This window comes from Heptranchias perlo, unplaced genomic scaffold, assembly GCF_035084215.1.
Source record: "Heptranchias perlo isolate sHepPer1 unplaced genomic scaffold, sHepPer1.hap1 HAP1_SCAFFOLD_112, whole genome shotgun sequence".
NCBI lineage: Eukaryota > Metazoa > Chordata > Chondrichthyes > Hexanchiformes > Hexanchidae > Heptranchias > Heptranchias perlo.
The window spans coordinates 277,481-298,100 of NW_027138341.1; positions in this window are offsets into that span (position 1 = coordinate 277,481).

The window sequence follows — 20,620 nt, forward strand, 5'->3', positions numbered from 1 at the left end:
TGTATTTGAAGATAAAATCTTTTTGCTTTGAAGAAGAAAGATCCACTGACTGAAATATGTTCATTGTATGAAAACCAACAAAAATTGACAAGAACCACGAAAAGTTCTTGTATTTTAAGGCAAAATCTTGAGCTATTAATGAAAAAACTTCCAGCTCGCTGAAATACGTTCTTTTGCTGAAAACCAACAAAACCACGAAAAGTTCTTGCATTTGAAGATAAAATCTTTTTGCATCAAAGAAGAAAGATCTCGCTGACTGAAATAAGTTCATGAGATGAAAACCAACAAAAATTGACAAGAACCACGAAAAGTTCTTGTATTTTAAGATAAAATCTTACGCTTTTGAAGAAAAAACTTCCAGCTCGCTGAAATATGTTCTTTTGCTGAAAACCAACAAAACCACGAAAAGTTCTTGTAATTGAAGATAAAATCTTTTTGCTTTGAAGAAAGATCTAGCTGACTGAAATAAGTTCATTAGATGAAAATCAACAAAAATTAAAAAGAACCACGAAAAGTTCTTACATTTGAAGATAAAATCTTTTTGCAGTAAAGAAAGATCGAGCTGACTGAAATAAGTTCATTGGATGAAAACCAACAAAAATTGACAAGAACCTTGAAAAGTTCTTGTATTTTAAGATAAAATCTTGAGCTATTAAAGAAAAAACTTCCAGCTCGCTGAAATATGTTCTTTTGCTGAAAACCAACAAAACCACGAAAAGTTCTTACATTTCAAGATAAAATATTTTTGCATTAAAGAAAGATCCAGCTGACTGAAATAAGTTCAATAGATGAAATCCAACCAAAATTGAAAAGAACCACGAAAAGTTCTTGTATTTTAAGATAAAATCTGAAGCTATTAAAGAAAAAACTTCCAGCTCGCTTAAATATGTTAATTTGCTGAAAACCAACAAAACCACGAAAAGTTCTTGTATTTGAAGATAAAATCTTTTTGCTTTGAAGAAGAAAGATCCAGCTGACTGAAATATGTTCATTGTATGAAAACCAACAAAAATTGACAAGAACCACGAAAAGTTCTTGTATTTTAAGGCAAAATCTTGAGCGATGAATGAAAAAACTTCCAGCTCGCTGAAATATGTTCTTTTGCTGAAAACCAACAAAACCACGAAAAGTTCTTGCATTTGAAGATAAAATCTTTTTGCATCAAAGAAGAAAGATCTCGCTGACTGAAATAAGTTCATGAGATGAAAACCAACAAAAATTGACAAGAACCACGAAAAGTTCTTGTATTTTAAGATAAAATCTTACGCTTTTGAAGAAAAAACTTCCAGCTCGCTGAAATATGTTCTTTTGCTGAAAACCAACAAAACCACGAAAAGTTCTTGTATTTGAAGATAAAATCTTTTTGCTTTGAAGAAGAAAGATACAGCTGACTGAAATATGTTCATTGGATGAAAACCAACAAAAATTGACAAGAACCACGAAAAGTTCTTGTATTTTAAGATAAAATCTTACACTATGAAAGAAAAAACTTCTCGCTCGCCAAAATATGTTCATTTGCTGAAAACCAACAAAACCACGAAAAGTTCTTGTATTTGAAGATAAAATCTTTTTGCTTCGAAGAAGAAAGATCTTGCTGACTGAAATAAGTTCATCAGATGAAAACCAACAAAAATTGACAAGGACCACGAAAAGTTCTTGTATTTTAAGATAAAATCTTGAGCTATTCAAGAAAAAACTTCCAGCTCGCTGAAATATGTTCATTTGCTGAAAACCAAGAAAACCACGAAAAGTTCTTGTCCTTGAAGATAAAATCTTTTTGCATTAAAGAAGAAAGATCCAGCTGACTGAAATAAGTTCATTGGATGAAAACCAACAAAAATTGACAAGAACCACGATAAGTTCTTGTATTTTAAGGCAAAATCTTGAGCTATTAAAGAAATAACTTCCAGCTCGCTGAAATATGTTCATTTGCTGAAAACCAAGAAAACCACGAAAAGTTCTTGTATTTGAAGATAAAATCTTTCTGCATGAAAGAAGAAAGATCGAGCTGACTGAAATAAGTTCATTGGATGAAAACCAACAAAAATTGACATCAACCACGAAAAGTTCTTGTATTTTAAGATAAAATCTTGAGCTATTGAAGAAAAAACTTCCAGCTCGCTGAAATATGTTCTTTTGCTGAAAACCAACAAAACCACGAAAAGTTCTTGTAATTGAAGATAAAATCTTTTTGCTTTGAAGAAAGATCTAGCTGACTGAAATAAGTTCATTGTATGAAAACCAACAAAAATTGACAAGAACCACGAAAAGTTCTTGTATTTTAAGGCAAAATCTTGAGCTATTAATGAAAAAACTTCCAGCTCGCTGAAATACGTTCTTTTGCTGAAAACCAACAAAACCACGAAAAGTTCTTACATTTCAAGATAAAATATTTTTGCATTAAAGAAAGATCCAGCTGACTGAAATAAGTTCAATAGATGAAATCCAACCAAAATTGAAAAGAACCACGAAAAGTTCTTGTATTTTAAGATAAAATCTGAAGCTATTAAAGAAAAAACTTCCAGCTCGCTTAAATATGTTAATTTGCTGAAAACCAACAAAACCACGAAAAGTTCTTGTATTTGAAGATAAAATCTTTTTGCTTTGAAGAAGAAAGATCCACTGACTGAAATATGTTCATTGTATGAAAACCAACAAAAATTGACAAGAACCACGAAAAGTTCTTGTATTTTAAGGCAAAATCTTGAGCTATTAATGAAAAAACTTCCAGCTCGCTGAAATACGTTCTTTTGCTGAAAACCAACAAAACCACGAAAAGTTCTTGCATTTGAAGATAAAATCTTTTTGCATCAAAGAAGAAAGATCTCGCTGACTGAAATAAGTTCATGAGATGAAAACCAACAAAAATTGACAAGAACCACGAAAAGTTCTTGTATTTTAAGATAAAATCTTACGCTTTTGAAGAAAAAACTTCCAGCTCGCTGAAATATGTTCTTTTGCTGAAAACCAACAAAACCACGAAAAGTTGTTGTATTTGAAGATAAAATCTTTTTACATTAAAGAAGAAAGATCTCGCTGACCGAAATAAGTTCATGAGATGAAAACCAACAAAAATTGACAAGAACCACGAAAAGTTCTTGTGTTTTCAGATAAAATCTTATGCTATTAAAGAAAAAACTTCGAGATCGCTGAAAACAAAGAAAACCACGAAAAGTTCTTGTATTTGAAGGTAAAATCTTTTTGCTTTGAAGAAGAAAGATCCAGCTGACTGAAATATGTTCATTGGAAGAAAACCAACAAAAATTGACAAGACCCACGAAAAGTTCTTGTATTTTAAGGCAAAATCTTGAGCTATTTAAGAAAAAACTTCCAGCTCGCTGAAATATGTTCTTTTGCTGAAAACCAACAAAACCACGAAAAGTTCTTGTATTTGAAGATAAAATCTTTTTGCTTTGAAGAAGAAAGATCCAGCTGACTGAAATATGTTCATTGGATGAAAACCAACAAAAATTGACAAGAACCACGAAAAGTTCTTGTATTTTAAGATAAAATCTTACACTATTAAAGAAAAAACTTCTCGCTCGCAAAAATATGTTCATTTGCTGAAAACCAACAAAACCACGAAAAGTTCTTGTATTTGAAGATAAAATCTTTTTGCTTCGAAGAAGAAAGATCTTGCTGACTGAAATAAGTTCATCAGATGAAAACCAACAAAAATTGACAAGGACCACGAAAAGTTCTTGTGTTTTAAGATAAAATCTTAAGCTATTCAAGAAAAAACTTCCAGCTCGCTGAAATATGTTCATTTGCTGAAAACCAAGAAAACCACGAAAAGTTCTTGTCCTTGAAGATAAAATCTTTTTGCATTAAAGAAGAAAGATCTCGCTGACTGAAATAAGTTCATTGGATGAAAACCAACAAAAATTGACAAGAACCACGAAAAGTTCTTGTATTTTAAGGCAAAATCTTGAGCTATTGAAGAAAAAACTTCTCGCTCGCAAAAATATGTTCATTTGCTGAAAACCAACAAAACCACGAAAAGTTCTTGTATTTGAAGATAAAATCTTTTTGCTTCGAAGAAGAAAGATCTTGCTGACTGAAATAAGTTCATCAGATGAAAACCAACAAAAATTGACAAGGACCACGAAAAGTTCTTGTGTTTTAAGATAAAATCTTAAGCTATTCAAGAAAAAACTTCCAGCTCGCTGAAATATGTTCATTTGCTGAAAACCAAGAAAACCACGAAAAGTTCTTGTCCTTGAAGATAAAATCTTTTTGCATTAAAGAAGAAAGATCTCGCTGACTGAAATAAGTTCATTGGATGAAAACCAACAAAAATTGACAAGAACCACGAAAAGTTCTTGTATTTTAAGGCAAAATCTTGAGCTATTGAAGAAATAACTTCCAGCTCGCTGAAATATGTTCATTTGCTGAAAACCAAGAAAACCACGAAAAGTTCTTGTATTTGAAGATAAAATCTTTCTGCATGAAAGAAGAAAGATCGAGCTGACTGAAATAAGTTCATTGGATGAAAACCAACAAAAATTGACATCAACCACGAAACGTTCTTGTATTTTAAGATAAAATCTTGAGCTATTAAAGAAAAAACTTCCAGCTCGCTGAAATATGTTCTTTTGCTGAAAACCAACAAAACCACGAAAAGTTCTTGTAATTGAAGATAAAATCTTTTTGCTTTGAAGAAAGATCTAGCTGACTGAAATAAGTTCATTGGATGAAAATCAACAAAAATTAAAAAGAACCACGAAAAGTTCTTACATTTGAAGATAAAATCTTTTTGCAGTAAAGAAAGATCGAGCTGACTGAAATAAGTTCATTGGATGAAAACCAACAAAAATTGACAAGAACCTTGAAAAGTTCTTGTATTTTAAGATAAAATCTTGAGCTATTAAAGAAAAAACTTCCAGCTCGCTGAAATATGTTCTTTTGCTGAAAACCAACAAAACCACGAAAAGTTCTTGCATTTCAAGATAAAATCTTTTTGCATTAAAGAAAGATCCAGCTGACTGAAATAAGTTCAATAGATGAAATCCAACCAAAATTGAAAAGAACCACGAAAAGTTCTTGTATTTTAAGATAAAATCTGAAGCTATTAAAGAAAAAACTTCCAGCTCGCTGAAATATGTTAATTTGCTGAAAACCAACAAAACCACGAAAAGTTCTTGTATTTGAAGATAAAATCTTTTTGCTTTGAAGAAGAAAGATCCAGCTGACTGAAATATGTTCATTGTATGAAAACCAACAAAAATTGACAAGAACCACGAAAAGTTCTTGTATTTTAAGGCAAAATCTTGAGCGATGAATGAAAAAACTTCCAGCTCGCTGAAATATGTTCTTTTGCTGAAAACCAACAAAACCACGAAAAGTTCTTGCATTTGAAGATAAAATCTTTTTGCATCAAAGAAGAAAGATCTCGCTGACTGAAATAAGTTCATGAGATGAAAACCAACAAAAATTGACAAGAACCACGAAAAGTTCTTGTATTTTAAGATAAAATCTTACGCTTTTGAAGAAAAAACTTCCAGCTCGCTGAAATATGTTCTTTTGCTGAAAACCAACAAAACCACGAAAAGTTCTTGTATTTGAAGATAAAATCTTTTTGCTTTGAAGAAGAAAGATACAGCTGACTGAAATATGTTCATTGGATGAAAACCAACAAAAATTGACAAGAACCACGAAAAGTTCTTGTATTTTAAGATAAAATCTTACACTATGAAAGAAAAAACTTCTCGCTCGCCAAAATATGTTCATTTGCTGAAAACCAACAAAACCACGAAAAGTTCTTGTATTTGAAGATAAAATCTTTTTGCTTCGAAGAAGAAAGATCTTGCTGACTGAAATAAGTTCATCAGATGAAAACCAACAAAAATTGACAAGGACCACGAAAAGTTCTTGTATTTTAAGATAAAATCTTGAGCTATTCAAGAAAAAACTTCCAGCTCGCTGAAATATGTTCATTTGCTGAAAACCAAGAAAACCACGAAAAGTTCTTGTCCTTGAAGATAAAATCTTTTTGCATTAAAGAAGAAAGATCCAGCTGACTGAAATAAGTTCATTGGATGAAAACCAACAAAAATTGACAAGAACCACGATAAGTTCTTGTATTTTAAGGCAAAATCTTGAGCTATTAAAGAAATAACTTCCAGCTCGCTGAAATATGTTCATTTGCTGAAAACCAAGAAAACCACGAAAAGTTCTTGTATTTGAAGATAAAATCTTTCTGCATGAAAGAAGAAAGATCGAGCTGACTGAAATAAGTTCATTGGATGAAAACCAACAAAAATTGACATCAACCACGAAAAGTTCTTGTATTTTAAGATAAAATCTTGAGCTATTGAAGAAAAAACTTCCAGCTCGCTGAAATATGTTCTTTTGCTGAAAACCAACAAAACCACGAAAAGTTCTTGTAATTGAAGATAAAATCTTTTTGCTTTGAAGAAAGATCTAGCTGACTGAAATAAGTTCATTGTATGAAAACCAACAAAAATTGACAAGAACCACGAAAAGTTCTTGTATTTTAAGGCAAAATCTTGAGCTATTAATGAAAAAACTTCCAGCTCGCTGAAATACGTTCTTTTGCTGAAAACCAACAAAACCACGAAAAGTTCTTACATTTCAAGATAAAATATTTTTGCATTAAAGAAAGATCCAGCTGACTGAAATAAGTTCAATAGATGAAATCCAACCAAAATTGAAAAGAACCACGAAAAGTTCTTGTATTTTAAGATAAAATCTGAAGCTATTAAAGAAAAAACTTCCAGCTCGCTTAAATATGTTAATTTGCTGAAAACCAACAAAACCACGAAAAGTTCTTGTATTTGAAGATAAAATCTTTTTGCTTTGAAGAAGAAAGATCCACTGACTGAAATATGTTCATTGTATGAAAACCAACAAAAATTGACAAGAACCACGAAAAGTTCTTGTATTTTAAGGCAAAATCTTGAGCTATTAATGAAAAAACTTCCAGCTCGCTGAAATACGTTCTTTTGCTGAAAACCAACAAAACCACGAAAAGTTCTTGCATTTGAAGATAAAATCTTTTTGCATCAAAGAAGAAAGATCTCGCTGACTGAAATAAGTTCATGAGATGAAAACCAACAAAAATTGACAAGAACCACGAAAAGTTCTTGTATTTTAAGATAAAATCTTACGCTTTTGAAGAAAAAACTTCCAGCTCGCTGAAATATGTTCTTTTGCTGAAAACCAACAAAACCACGAAAAGTTGTTGTATTTGAAGATAAAATCTTTTTACATTAAAGAAGAAAGATCTCGCTGACCGAAATAAGTTCATGAGATGAAAACCAACAAAAATTGACAAGAACCACGAAAAGTTCTTGTGTTTTCAGATAAAATCTTATGCTATTAAAGAAAAAACTTCGAGATCGCTGAAAACAAAGAAAACCACGAAAAGTTCTTGTATTTGAAGGTAAAATCTTTTTGCTTTGAAGAAGAAAGATCCAGCTGACTGAAATATGTTCATTGGAAGAAAACCAACAAAAATTGACAAGACCCACGAAAAGTTCTTGTATTTTAAGGCAAAATCTTGAGCTATTTAAGAAAAAACTTCCAGCTCGCTGAAATATGTTCTTTTGCTGAAAACCAACAAAACCACGAAAAGTTCTTGTATTTGAAGATAAAATCTTTTTGCTTTGAAGAAGAAAGATCCAGCTGACTGAAATATGTTCATTGGATGAAAACCAACAAAAATTGACAAGAACCACGAAAAGTTCTTGTATTTTAAGATAAAATCTTACACTATTAAAGAAAAAACTTCTCGCTCGCAAAAATATGTTCATTTGCTGAAAACCAACAAAACCACGAAAAGTTCTTGTATTTGAAGATAAAATCTTTTTGCTTCGAAGAAGAAAGATCTTGCTGACTGAAATAAGTTCATCAGATGAAAACCAACAAAAATTGACAAGGACCACGAAAAGTTCTTGTGTTTTAAGATAAAATCTTAAGCTTTTCAAGAAAAAACTTCCAGCTCGCTGAAATATGTTCATTTGCTGAAAACCAAGAAAACCACGAAAAGTTCTTGTCCTTGAAGATAAAATCTTTTTGCATTAAAGAAGAAAGATCTCGCTGACTGAAATAAGTTCATTGGATGAAAACCAACAAAAATTGACAAGAACCACGAAAAGTTCTTGTATTTTAAGGCAAAATCTTGAGCTATTGAAGAAATAACTTCCAGCTCGCTGAAATATGTTCATTTGCTGAAAACCAAGAAAACCACGAAAAGTTCTTGTATTTGAAGATAAAATCTTTCTGCATGAAAGAAGAAAGATCGAGCTGACTGAAATAAGTTCATTGGATGAAAACCAACAAAAATTGACATCAACCACGAAACGTTCTTGTATTTTAAGATAAAATCTTGAGCTATTAAAGAAAAAACTTCCAGCTCGCTGAAATATGTTCTTTTGCTGAAAACCAACAAAACCACGAAAAGTTCTTGCATTTCAAGATAAAATCTTTTTGCATTAAAGAAATATCCAGCTGACTGAAATAAGTTCAATAGATGAAATCCAACCAAAATTGAAAAGAACCACGAAAAGTTCTTGTATTTTAAGATAAAATCTGAAGCTATTAAAGAAAAAACTTCCAGCTCGCTGAAATATGTTAATTTGCTGAAAACCAACAAAACCACGAAAAGTTCTTGTATTTGAAGATAAAATCTTTTTGCTTTGAAGAAGAAAGATCCAGCTGACTGAAATATGTTCATTGTATGAAAACCAACAAAAATTGACAAGAACCACGAAAAGTTCGTGTATTTTAAGGCAAAATCTTGAGCTATTAATGAAAAAACTTCCAGCTCGCTGAAATATGTTCTTTTGCTGAAAACCAACAAAACCACGAAAAGTTCTTGCATTTGAAGATAAAATCTTTTTGCATTAAAAAAGAAAGATCTGGCTGACTGAAATAAGTTCATTAGATGAAAACCAACAAAAATTGACAAGAAACACGGTAAGTTCTTGTCTTTTAAGATAAAATCTGACGCGATTAAAGAAAAAACTTATCGCTCACTGAAATATGTTCATTTGCTGAAAACGAACAAAACCACGAAAAGTCCTTGTATTTGAAGATAAAATCTTATGCTATTGAGGAAAAAACTTCCAGCTCGCTGAAATATGTTCATTTGCTGAAAACCATCAAAACCACGAAAAGTTCTTGCATTTGAAGATAAAATCTTTTTGCATCAAAGAAGAAAGATCTCGCTGACTGAAATAAGTTCATGAGATGAAAACCAACAAAAATTGACAAGAACCACGAAAAGTTCTTGTATTTTATGATAAAATCTTGAGCTGTCAAAGAAAAAACTTCCAGCTCGCTGAAATCTGTTCATTTGCTGAAAACCAAGAAAACCACGAAAAGTTCTTGTATTTGAAGATAAAATCTTTTTGCATGAAAGAAGAAAGATCCAGCTGACTGAAATAAGTTCATTGGATGAAAACCAACAAAAATTGACAAGAACCACGAAAAGTTCTTGTATTTTAAGATAAAATCTTACGCTATTAAAGAAAAAACGTCCAGCTCGCTGAAATATGTTCTTTTGCTGAAAACAAACAAAACTACGAAAAGTTCTTGTGTTTGAAGATGAAATCTTTTTGCATTAAAGAAGAAAGAGCTGGCTGACTGAAATAAGTTCATTAGATGAAAACCAACACGAATTCACAAGAACCACGAAATGTTCTTATATTTTAAGTTAAAATCTGACGCGATTAAAGAAAAAACTTATCGCTCACTGAAATATGTTCATTTGCTGAAAACGAACAAAACCACGAAAAGTCCTTGTATTTGAAGATAAAATCTTATGCTATTGAGGAAAAAACTTCCAGCTCGCTGAAATATGTTCATTTGCTGAAAACCAACAAAACCACGAAAAGTTCTTGCATTTGAAGATAAAATCTTTTTGCATTAAAAAAGAAAGATCTGGCTGACTGAAATAAGTTCATTAGATGAAAACCAACAAAAATTGACAAGAAACACGGTAAGTTCTTGTCTTTTAAGATAAAATCTGACGCGATTAAAGAAAAAACTTATCGCTCACTGAAATATGTTCATTTGCTGAAAACGAACAAAACCACGAAAAGTCCTTGTATTTGAAGATAAAATCTTATGCTATTGAGGAAAAAACTTCCAGCTCGCTGAAATATGTTCATTTGCTGAAAACCATCAAAACCACGAAAAGTTCTTGCATTTGAAGATAAAATCTTTTTGCATCAAAGAAGAAAGATCTCGCTGACTGAAATAAGTTCATGAGATGAAAACCAACAAAAATTGACAAGAACCACGAAAAGTTCTTGTATTTTATGATAAAATCTTGAGCTGTCAAAGAAAAAACTTCCAGCTCGCTGAAATCTGTTCATTTGCTGAAAACCAAGAAAACCACGAAAAGTTCTTGTATTTGAAGATAAAATCTTTTTGCATGAAAGAAGAAAGATCCAGCTGACTGAAATAAGTTCATTGGATGAAAACCAACAAAAATTGACAAGAACCACGAAAAGTTCTTGTATTTTAAGATAAAATCTTACGCTATTAAAGAAAAAACGTCCAGCTCGCTGAAATATGTTCTTTTGCTGAAAACAAACAAAACTACGAAAAGTTCTTGTGTTTGAAGATGAAATCTTTTTGCATTAAAGAAGAAAGAGCTGGCTGACTGAAATAAGTTCATTAGATGAAAACCAACACGAATTCACAAGAACCACGAAATGTTCTTATATTTTAAGTTAAAATCTGACGCGATTAAAGAAAAAACTTATCGCTCACTGAAATATGTTCATTTGCTGAAAACGAACAAAACCACGAAAAGTCCTTGTATTTGAAGATAAAATCTTATGCTATTGAGGAAAAAACTTCCAGCTCGCTGAAATATGTTCATTTGCTGAAAACCATCAAAACCACGAAAAGTTCTTGCATTTGAAGATAAAATCTTTTTGCATCAAAGAAGAAAGATCTCGCTGACTGAAATAAGTTCATGAGATGAAAACCAACAAAAATTGACAAGAACCACGAAAAGTTCTTGTATTTTATGATAAAATCTTGAGCTATCAAAGAAAAAACTTCCAGCTCGCTGAAATATGTTCATTTGCTGAAAACCAAGAAAACCACGAAAAGTTCTTGTACTTGAAGATAAAATCTTTTTGCATTAAAGAAGAAAGATCTCGCTGACTGAAATAAGATCATTGAATGAAAACCAACAAAAATTGACAAGAACCACGAAAAGTTCTTGTATTTTAAGATAAAATCTTACGCTATTAAAGAAAAACTTCCAGCTCGCTGAAATATGTTCATTTGCTGAAAACAAAGAAAACCACAAAAAGTTCTTGTATTTGAAGATAAAATCTTTTTGCTTTGAAGAAGAAAGATCCAGCTGACTGAAATAAGTTCATTGGATGAAAACCAACACGAATTGACAAGAACCACGAAATGTTCTTGTATTTTAAGATAAAATATTATGCTATTAAAGAAAAAACTTCTCGCTTGCTGAAATATGTTCTTTTGCTGAAAACCAACAAAACCACGAAAAGTTCTTGTATTTTAAGATAAAATCTTATGCTATTAAGGAAAAAACTTCCAGCTCGCTGAAATATGTTCATTTGCTGAAAACCATCAAAACCACGAAAAGTTCTTGCATTTGAAGATAAAATCTTTTTGCTTCAAAGAAGAAAGATCTCGTTGACTGAAATAAGATCATTGAATGAAAACCAACAAAAATTGACAAGAACCACGAAAAGTTCTTGTATTTTAAGATAAAATCTTACGCTATTAAAGAAAAACTTCCAGCTCGCTGAAATATGTTCATTTGCTGAAAACAAAGAAAACCACGAAAAGTTCTTGTATTTGAAGATAAAATCTTTTTGCTTTCAAGAAGAAAGATCCAGCTGACTGAAATAAGTTCATTGGATGAAAACCAACAAAAATTGACAAGAACCACGAAAAGTTCTTGCATTTTAAGAAAAAATCTTGAGCTATTAAAGAAAAAACTTCCAGCTCGCTGAAATATGTTCTTTCGCTGAATACGAACAAAACCACAAAAAGTTCTTGTGTTTGAAGATAAAATCTTTTTGCATGAAAGAAGAAAGATCTAGCTGACTGAAATAAGTTCATTCGATGAAAACCAACACGAATTCACAAGAACCACGAAATGTTCTTGTATTTTAATTTAAAATCTTACGCTATTAAAGAAAAAACTTCTCGCTCGCTGAAATATGTTCATTTGCTGAAAACCAACAAAACCACGAAAAGTTCTTGTATTTGAAGATAAATCTTTTTGCTTTGAAGAAGAAAGATCCAGCTGACTGAAATAAGTTCATTGGATGAAAACCAACAAAAATTGACAAGAACCACGAAAAGTTCTTGTATTTTAAGATAAAATCTTACGCTATTAAAGAAAAAACTTCCAGCTCGCTGAAATATGTTCTTTTGCTGAAAACCAACAAAACCACGAAAAGTTCTTGCATTTGAAGATAAAATCTTTTTGCATTAAAGAAGAAAGATCTAGCTGACTGAAATAAGTTCATTCGATGAAAACCAACACGAATTCACAAGAACCACGAAATGTTCTTGTATTTTAAGTTAAAATCTTCCGCTATTAAAGAAAAAACTTCTCGCTTGCTGAAATATGTTAATTTGCTGAAAACCAACAGAACCACGAAAAGTTCTTGTATTTGAAGATAAAATCTTTTTGCTTTGAAGAAGAAAGATCGAGCTGACTGAAATAATTTCATGAGATGAAAACCAACAAAAATTGACAAGAACCACGAAACGTTCGTGTATTTTAAGATAAAATCTTACGCTATGAAAGAAAAAACTTCCAGCTCGCTGAAATATGTTCATTTGCTGAAAACCAACAAAACCACGAAAAGTTCTTGTATTTGAAGATAAAATCTTTTTGCTTTGAAGAAGAAAGATCTAGCTGACTGAAATAAGTTCATAAGATGAAAACCAACAAAAATTGACAAGAACCACGAAAAGTTCTTGTATTTTAAGATGAAATCTTACGCTATTGAAGAAAAAACTTCCAGCTCGCTCAAATATGTTCATTTGCTGAAAACCAACAAAACCACGAAAAGTTCATGTATTTGAAGATAAAACCTTTTTGCTGTGAAGAAGAAAGATCCAGCAAACTGAAATGAGTTCATCAGATGAAAACCAACAAAAATTGACAAGAACAACGAAACGTTCTTGTATTTTAACATAAAATCTTACACTATGAAAGAAAAAACTTCCAGCTCGCTGAAATATGTTCATTTGCTGAAAACCAACAAAACCACGAAAAGTTCTTGTATTTGAAGATAAAATCTTTTTCCTTTGAAGAAGAAAGATCCAGCTGACTGAAATAAGTTCATTAGATGAAAACGAACAAAAATTGACAAGAACCACGAAAAGTTCTTGTATTTTAAGATAAAATCTTACGCTATTAAGGAAAAAACTTCCAGCTCGCTGAAATATGTTCGTTTGCTGATAACCAACAAAACCACAAAAAGTTCTTGTATTTGAAGATAAAATCTTTTTGCTTTGAAGAAGAAAGATCTAGCTGACTGAAATAAGTTCATGAGATGAAAACCAACAAAAATTGACAAGAACCACGAAAAGTTCTTGTATTTTAAGATGAAATCTTACGCTGTTAAAGAAAAAACTTCTAGCTCGCTGAAATATGTTCATTTGCTGAAAACCAACAAAACCACGAAAAGTTCTTGTATTTGAAGATAAAATCTTTTTGCTGTGAAGAAGAAAGATCCAGCTGACTGAAATAAGTTCATCAGATGAAAACCAACAAAAATTGACAAGAACCACGAAACGTTCTTGTATTTTAAGATAAAATCTTACGCTATTAAAGAAAAAACTTCCAGCTCACTGAAATATGTTCATTTGCTGAAAACCAGCAAAACCACGAAAAGTTCTTGTATTTGAAGATAAAATCTTTTTGCTTTGAAGAAGAAAGATCTAGCTGACTGAAATAAGTTCATTAGATGAAAACGAACAAAAATTGACAACAACCACGAAAAGTTCTTGTATTTTAAGATAAAATCTTATGCTGTTAAAGAAAAAACTTCCAGCTCGCTGAAATATGTTCATTTGCTGAAAACCAACAAAACCACGAAAAGTTCTTGTATTTGAAGATAAAATCTTTTTGCTTTGAAGAAGAAAGATCCAGCTGACTGAAATAAGTTCAGTAGATGAAAACCAACAAAAATTGACAAGAACCACGAAAAGTTCTTGTATTTTAAGATGAAATCTTACGCTGTTAAAGAAAAAACTTCTTGCTCGCTGAAATATGTTCATTTGCTGAAAACCAACAAAACCACGAAAAGTTCTTGTATTTGAAGATAAAATCTTTTTGCTGTGAAGAAGAAAGATCCAGCTGACTGAAATAAGTTCATGAGATGAAAACCAACAAAAATTGACAAGAACCATGAAAAGTTCTTGTATTTTAAGATAAAATCTTACGCTATTCAAGAAAAAACTTCCAGCTCGCTGAAATATGTTGTTTCGCTGAAAACCAACAAAACCACGAAAGGTTCTTGTGTTTGAAGATAAAATCTTTTTGCATGAAAGAGGAAAGATCCAGCTGACTGAAATGAGTTCATCAGATGAAAACCAACAAAAATTGACAAGAACAACGAAACGTTCTTGTATTTTAACATAAAATCTTACGCTATTAAAGAAAAAACTTCCAGCTCGCTGAAATATGTTCATTTGCTGAAAACCAACAAAACCACGAAAAGTTCTTGTATTTGAAGATAAAATCTTTTTCCTTTGAAGAAGAAAGATCTAGCTGACTGAAATAAGTTCATTAGATGAAAACGAACAAAAATTGACAACAACCACGAAAAGTTCTTGTATTTTAAGATAAAATCTTATGCTATTAAAGAAAAAACTTCCAGCTCGCTGAAATATGTTCATTTGCTGAAAACCAACAAAACCACGAAAAGTTCTTGTATTTGAAGATAAAATCTTTTTGCTTTCAAGAAGAAAGATCCAGCTGACTGAAATAAGTTCATTGGATGAAAACCAACAAAAATTGACAAGAACCACGAAAAGTTCTTGTATTTTAAGATAAAACGTTACGGTTTCAAAGAAAAAACTCCCAGCTCGCTGAAATATGTTCATTTGCTGAAAACCAACAAAACCACGAAAAGTTCTTGTATTTGAAGATAAAATCTTTTTGCTTTGAAGAAAAAAGATCTAGCTGACTGAAATAAGTTCAGTAGATGAAAACCAACAAAAATTGACAAGAACCACGAAAAGTTCTTGTATTGTAAGATGAAATCTTACGCTGTTAAAGAAAAAACTTCTAGCTCGCTGAAATCTGTTCATTTGCTGAAAACCAACAAAACCACTAAAAGTTCTTGTATTTGAAGATAAAATCTTTTTGCTGTGAAGAAGAAAGATCCAGCTGACTGAAATAAGTTCATCAGATGAAAACCAACAAAAATTGACAAGAACCACGAAACGTTCTTGTATTTTAAGATAAAATCTTACGCTATTCAAGACAAAACTTCCAGCTCGCTGAAATATGTTCATTTGCTGAAAACCAACAAAACCACAAAAAGTTCTTGTATTTGAAGATAAAATCTTTTTGCTTTGAAGAAGAAAGATCCAGCTGACTGAAATAAGTTCATTAGATGAAAACCAACAAAAATTGACAAGAACCACGAAACGTTCTTGTATTTTAAGATGAAATCTTACGCTATTAAGGAAAAAACTTCCAGCTCGCTGAAATGTGTTCATTTGCCGAAAACCAACAAAACCACGAAAAGTTCTTGTGTTTGAAGACAAAATCTTTTTGCTTTTAAGAAGAAAGATCTAGCTGACTGAAATAAGTTCATTAGATGAAAACCAACAAAAATTGACAAGAACCACGAAAAGTTCTTGTATTTTAAGATAAAACGTTACGGTTTCAAAGAAAAAACTCCCAGCTCCCTGAAATATGTTCATTTGCTGAAAACCAACAAAACCACGAAAAGTTCTTGTATTTGAAGATAAAATCTTTTTGCTTTGAAGAAGAAAGATCTCGCTGACTGAAATAAGTTCAGTAGATGAAAACCAACAAAAATTGACAAGAACCACGAAAAGTTCTTGTATTTTAAGATAAAATCTTACGCTATTAAAGAAAAAACTCCCAGCTCGCTCAAATATGTTCATTTGGTGAAAACCAACAAAACCACGAAATGTTCTTGTATTTGAAGATAAAATCTTTTTGCTTTGAAGAAGAAAGATCTAGCTGACTGAAATTAATTCATTAGATGAAAACCAGCAAAAATTGACAAGAAACACGAAAGTTTCTTGTATTTTAAGATAAGATCTTACGCTATTAAAGAAAAAACTCACAGCTCACTGAAATATGTTCATTTGCTGAAAACCATCAAAACCACGAAAAGTTCTTGTATTTGAAGATAAAATCTTTTTGCTTTGAAGAAGAAAGATCTAGCTGACTGAAATAAGTTCATGAGATGAAAACCAACAAAAATTGACAAGAACCACGAAAAGTTCTTGTATTTTAAGATAATATCTTACGCTATTAAAGAAAAACCTTCTGGCTCGCTGAAATATGTTCATTTGCTGAAAACCAACAAAACCACGAAAAGTTCTTGTATTTGAAGATAAAATCTTTTTACTTTGAAGAAGAAAGATCTCGCTGACTGAAATAAGTTCATTAGATGAAAACCAACAAAAATTGACAAGAACCACGAAAAGTTCTTGCATTTTAAGATAAAATCTTACGCTATTAAGGAAAAAACTTCCAGCTCGCTGAAATATGGTCATTTGCTGAAAACCAACAAAACCACGAAAAGTTCTTGTATTTGAAGATAAAATCTTTTTGCTTTGAAGAAGAAAGATCGAGCTGACTGAAATAAGTTCATCAGATGAAAACCAGCAAAAATTGACAAGAAACACAAAAAGTTCTGGTATTTTAAGATAAAATCTTACGCTATTAAAGAAAAAACTTCTTGCTCGCTGAAATCTGTTCATTTGCTTAAAACCAACAAAACCACGAAAAGTGCTTGTATTTGAAGATAAAATCTTTTTGCTTTGAAGAAGAAAGATCTAGCAGACTGAAATAAGTTCATGAGATGAAAACCAACAAAAATTGACAAGAACCACGAAAAGTTCTTGTATTTTAAGATAAAATCTTAAGCTATTGAAGAAAAAACTTATTCCTCGCTGAAATCTGTTCATTTGCTGAAAACCAACAAAACCACGAAAACTGCTTGTATTCGAAGATAAAATCTTTTTGCTTTGAAGAAGAAAGATCCAGCTGACTAAAATAAGTTCATAAGATGAAAACCAACAAAAATTGACAAGAACCACGAAAAGTTCTTGTATTTTAAGATAAAATCTTACGCTATTAAAGGAAAAACTCCCAGCTCGCTGAAATATGTTCATTTGCTGAAAACCAACAAAACCATGAAAAGTTCTTGTATTTGAAGATAAAATCTTTTTGCTTTGAAGAAGAAAGATCCAGCTGACTGAAATAAATTCATTAGATGAAAACCAGCAAAAATTGACAAGAAACACGAAAGGTTCTTGTATTTTAAGAAAAAATCTGACGCTATTAAAGAAAAAACTCCCAGCTCGCTGAAATATGTTCATTTGCTGAAAACCACGAAAAGTTCTTGTATTTGAAGATAAAATCTTTTTGCTTTGAAGAAGAAAGATCTCGCTGACTGAAATAATTTCAATAGATGAAAACCAACAAAAATTGACAAGAACCACGAAAAGTTCATGTCTTTTAAGATAAAATCTTACGCTGTGAAAGAAAAAACTTCTTGCTCGCTCAAATCTGTTCATTTGCTGAAAACCAGCAAAACCACGAAACGTTCTTGTATTTGAATATAAAATCTTTTTGCTTTGAAGAAGAAAGATCTCGCTGACTGAAATAATTTCAATAGATGAAAACCAACAAAAATTGAAAAGAACCACGAAAAGTTCTTGTATTTTAAGATAAAATCTTACGCTATTAAGGAAAAAACTTCCAGCTCGCTGAAATATGGTCATTTGCTGAAAACCAACAAAACCACGAAAAGTTCTTGTATTTGAAGATAAAATCTTTTTGCTTTGAAGAAGAAAGATCTCGCTGACTGAAATAAGTTCATTAGATGAAAACCAGAAAAAATTGACAAGAAACACGAAAAGTTCTAGTATTTTAAGATAAAATATTACGCTATTAAAGAAAAAACTTCTTGCTCGCTGAAATCTGTTCATTTGCTGAAAACCAACAAAACCACGAAAAGTGCTTGTATTTGAAGATAAAATCTTTTTGCTTTGAAGAAGAAAGATCTTGCTGACTGAAATAAGTTCATGAGATGAAAACCAACAAAAATTGACAAGAACCACGAAAAGTTCTTGTATTTTAAGATAAAATCTTCCGCTATTAAGGAAAAAACTTCCAGCTCGCTGAAATATGGTCATTTGCTGAAAACCATCAAAACCACGAAAAGTTCTTGTATTTGAAGATAAAATCTTTTTGCTTTGAAGAAGAAAGATCTAGCTGACTGAAATAAGTTCATTAGATGAAAACCAACAAAAATTGACAAGAACCACGAAAAGTTCTTGTATTTTAAGATAAAATCTTACGCTATTAAAGAAAAAACTTCTTGCTCGCTGAAATCTGTTCATTTGCTGAAAACCAACAAAACCACGAAAAGTTCTTGTATTTGAAGATAAAATCTTTTTGCTTTGAAGAAGAAAGATCTAGCTGACTGAAATAAGTTCATTAGATGAAAACCAACAAAAATTGACAAGAACCACGAAGAGTTCTTGTATTTTAAGATAAAATCTTACGCTATTAAGGAAAAAACTTCCAGCTCGCTGAAATATGGTCATTTGCTGAAAACCATCAAAACTACGAAAAGTTCTTGTATTTGAAGATAAAATCTTTTTCGTTAGAAGAAGAAAGATCTAGCTGACTGAAATAAGTTCATGAGATGAAAACCAACAAAAATTGACAAGAACCACGAAAAGTTCTTGTATTTTAAGATAAAATCTTACGCTATTAAGGAAAAAACGTCCAGCTCGCTGAACGACGTTCATTTGCTGAAAACCAACAAAACCACGAAAAGTTCTTGTATTTGAAGATAAAATCTTTTTGCTTTGAAGAAGAAAGATCTAGCTGACTGAAATAAGTTCATTAGATGAAAACCAACAAAAATTGACAAGAACCACGAAAAGTTCTTGTATTTTAAGATAAAATCTTACGCTGTTAAAGAAAAAACTTCTTGCTCGCTGAAATCTGTTCATTTGCTGAAAACCAACAAAACCACGAAAAGTTCTTGTATTTGAAGATAAAATCTTTTTGCTTTGAAGAAGAAAGATCTCGCTGACTGAAATAAGTTCATTAGATGAAAACCAACAAAAATTGACAAGAACCACAAAAAGTTCTTGTATTTTAAGATAAAATCTTACTCGATGAAGGAAAAAACTTCCAAATGGCTGAAATATGTTCATTCGCTGAAAACCATCAAAACCACGAAAAGTTCTTGTATTTGAAGATAAAATATTTTTGCTTTGAAGAAGAAAGATCTAGCTGACTGAAATAAGTTCATTAGATGAAAACCAACAAAAATTGACAAGAACCAAGAAAAGTTCTTGTATTTTAAGATAAAATCTTACGCTATTAAAGAAAAAACGTCTTGATCGCTGAAATCTGTTCATTTGTTGAAAACCAACAAAACCACGAAAAGTTCTTGGATTTCAAGATAAAATCTTTTTGCTTTGAAGAAGAAAGATCTTGCTGACTCAAATAAGTTCATTGGATGAAAACCAACAAAAATTGAGAAGAACCACGAAATGTTCTTGTATTTTAAGATAAAATCTTCCTCTATTAAGGAAAAAACTTCCAGCTGGCCGAAATATGATCATTTGCTGAAAACCATCAAAACCTCGAAAAGTTCATGTATTTGAAGATAAAATCTTTTTGCTTTGAAGAAGAAAGATCTAGCTGACTGAAATAAGTTCATTAGATGAAAACCAACAAAAATTGACAAGAACCACGAAAAGTTCTTGTATTTTAAGATAAAATCTTAGGCTATTAAGGAAAAAACTTCCAGCTCGCTGAAATATGGTCATTTGCTGAAAACCATCAAAACCACGAAAAGTTCTTGTATTTGAAGATAAAATCTTTTTGCTTTGAAGAAGAAAGATCTTGCTGACTGAAATAAGTTCATGAGATGAAAACCAACAAAAATTGACAAGAACCACGAAAAGTTCTTGTATTTTAAGATAAAATCTTACGCTATTAAGGAAAAAACGTCCAGCTCGCTGAACTATGTTCATTTGCTGAAAACCATCAAAACCACGAAAAGTTCTTGTATTTGAAGATAAAATCTTTTTGCTTTGAAGAAGAAAGATCTCGCTGACTGAAATAAGTTCATTAGATGAAAACCAACAAAAATTGACAAGAACCACGAAAAGTTCTTGTATTTTAAGATAAAATCCTACGCTATTAAAGAAAAAACTTCTTGCTCGCTGAAATCTGTTCATTTGCTGAAAACCAACAAAACCACGAAAAGTTCTTGTATTTGAAGATAAAATCTTTTTGCTTTGAAGAAGAAAGATCTCGCTGACTGAAATAAGTTCATTGGATGAAAACCAACAAAAATTGACAAGAACCACGAAAAGTTCTTGTATTTTAAGATAA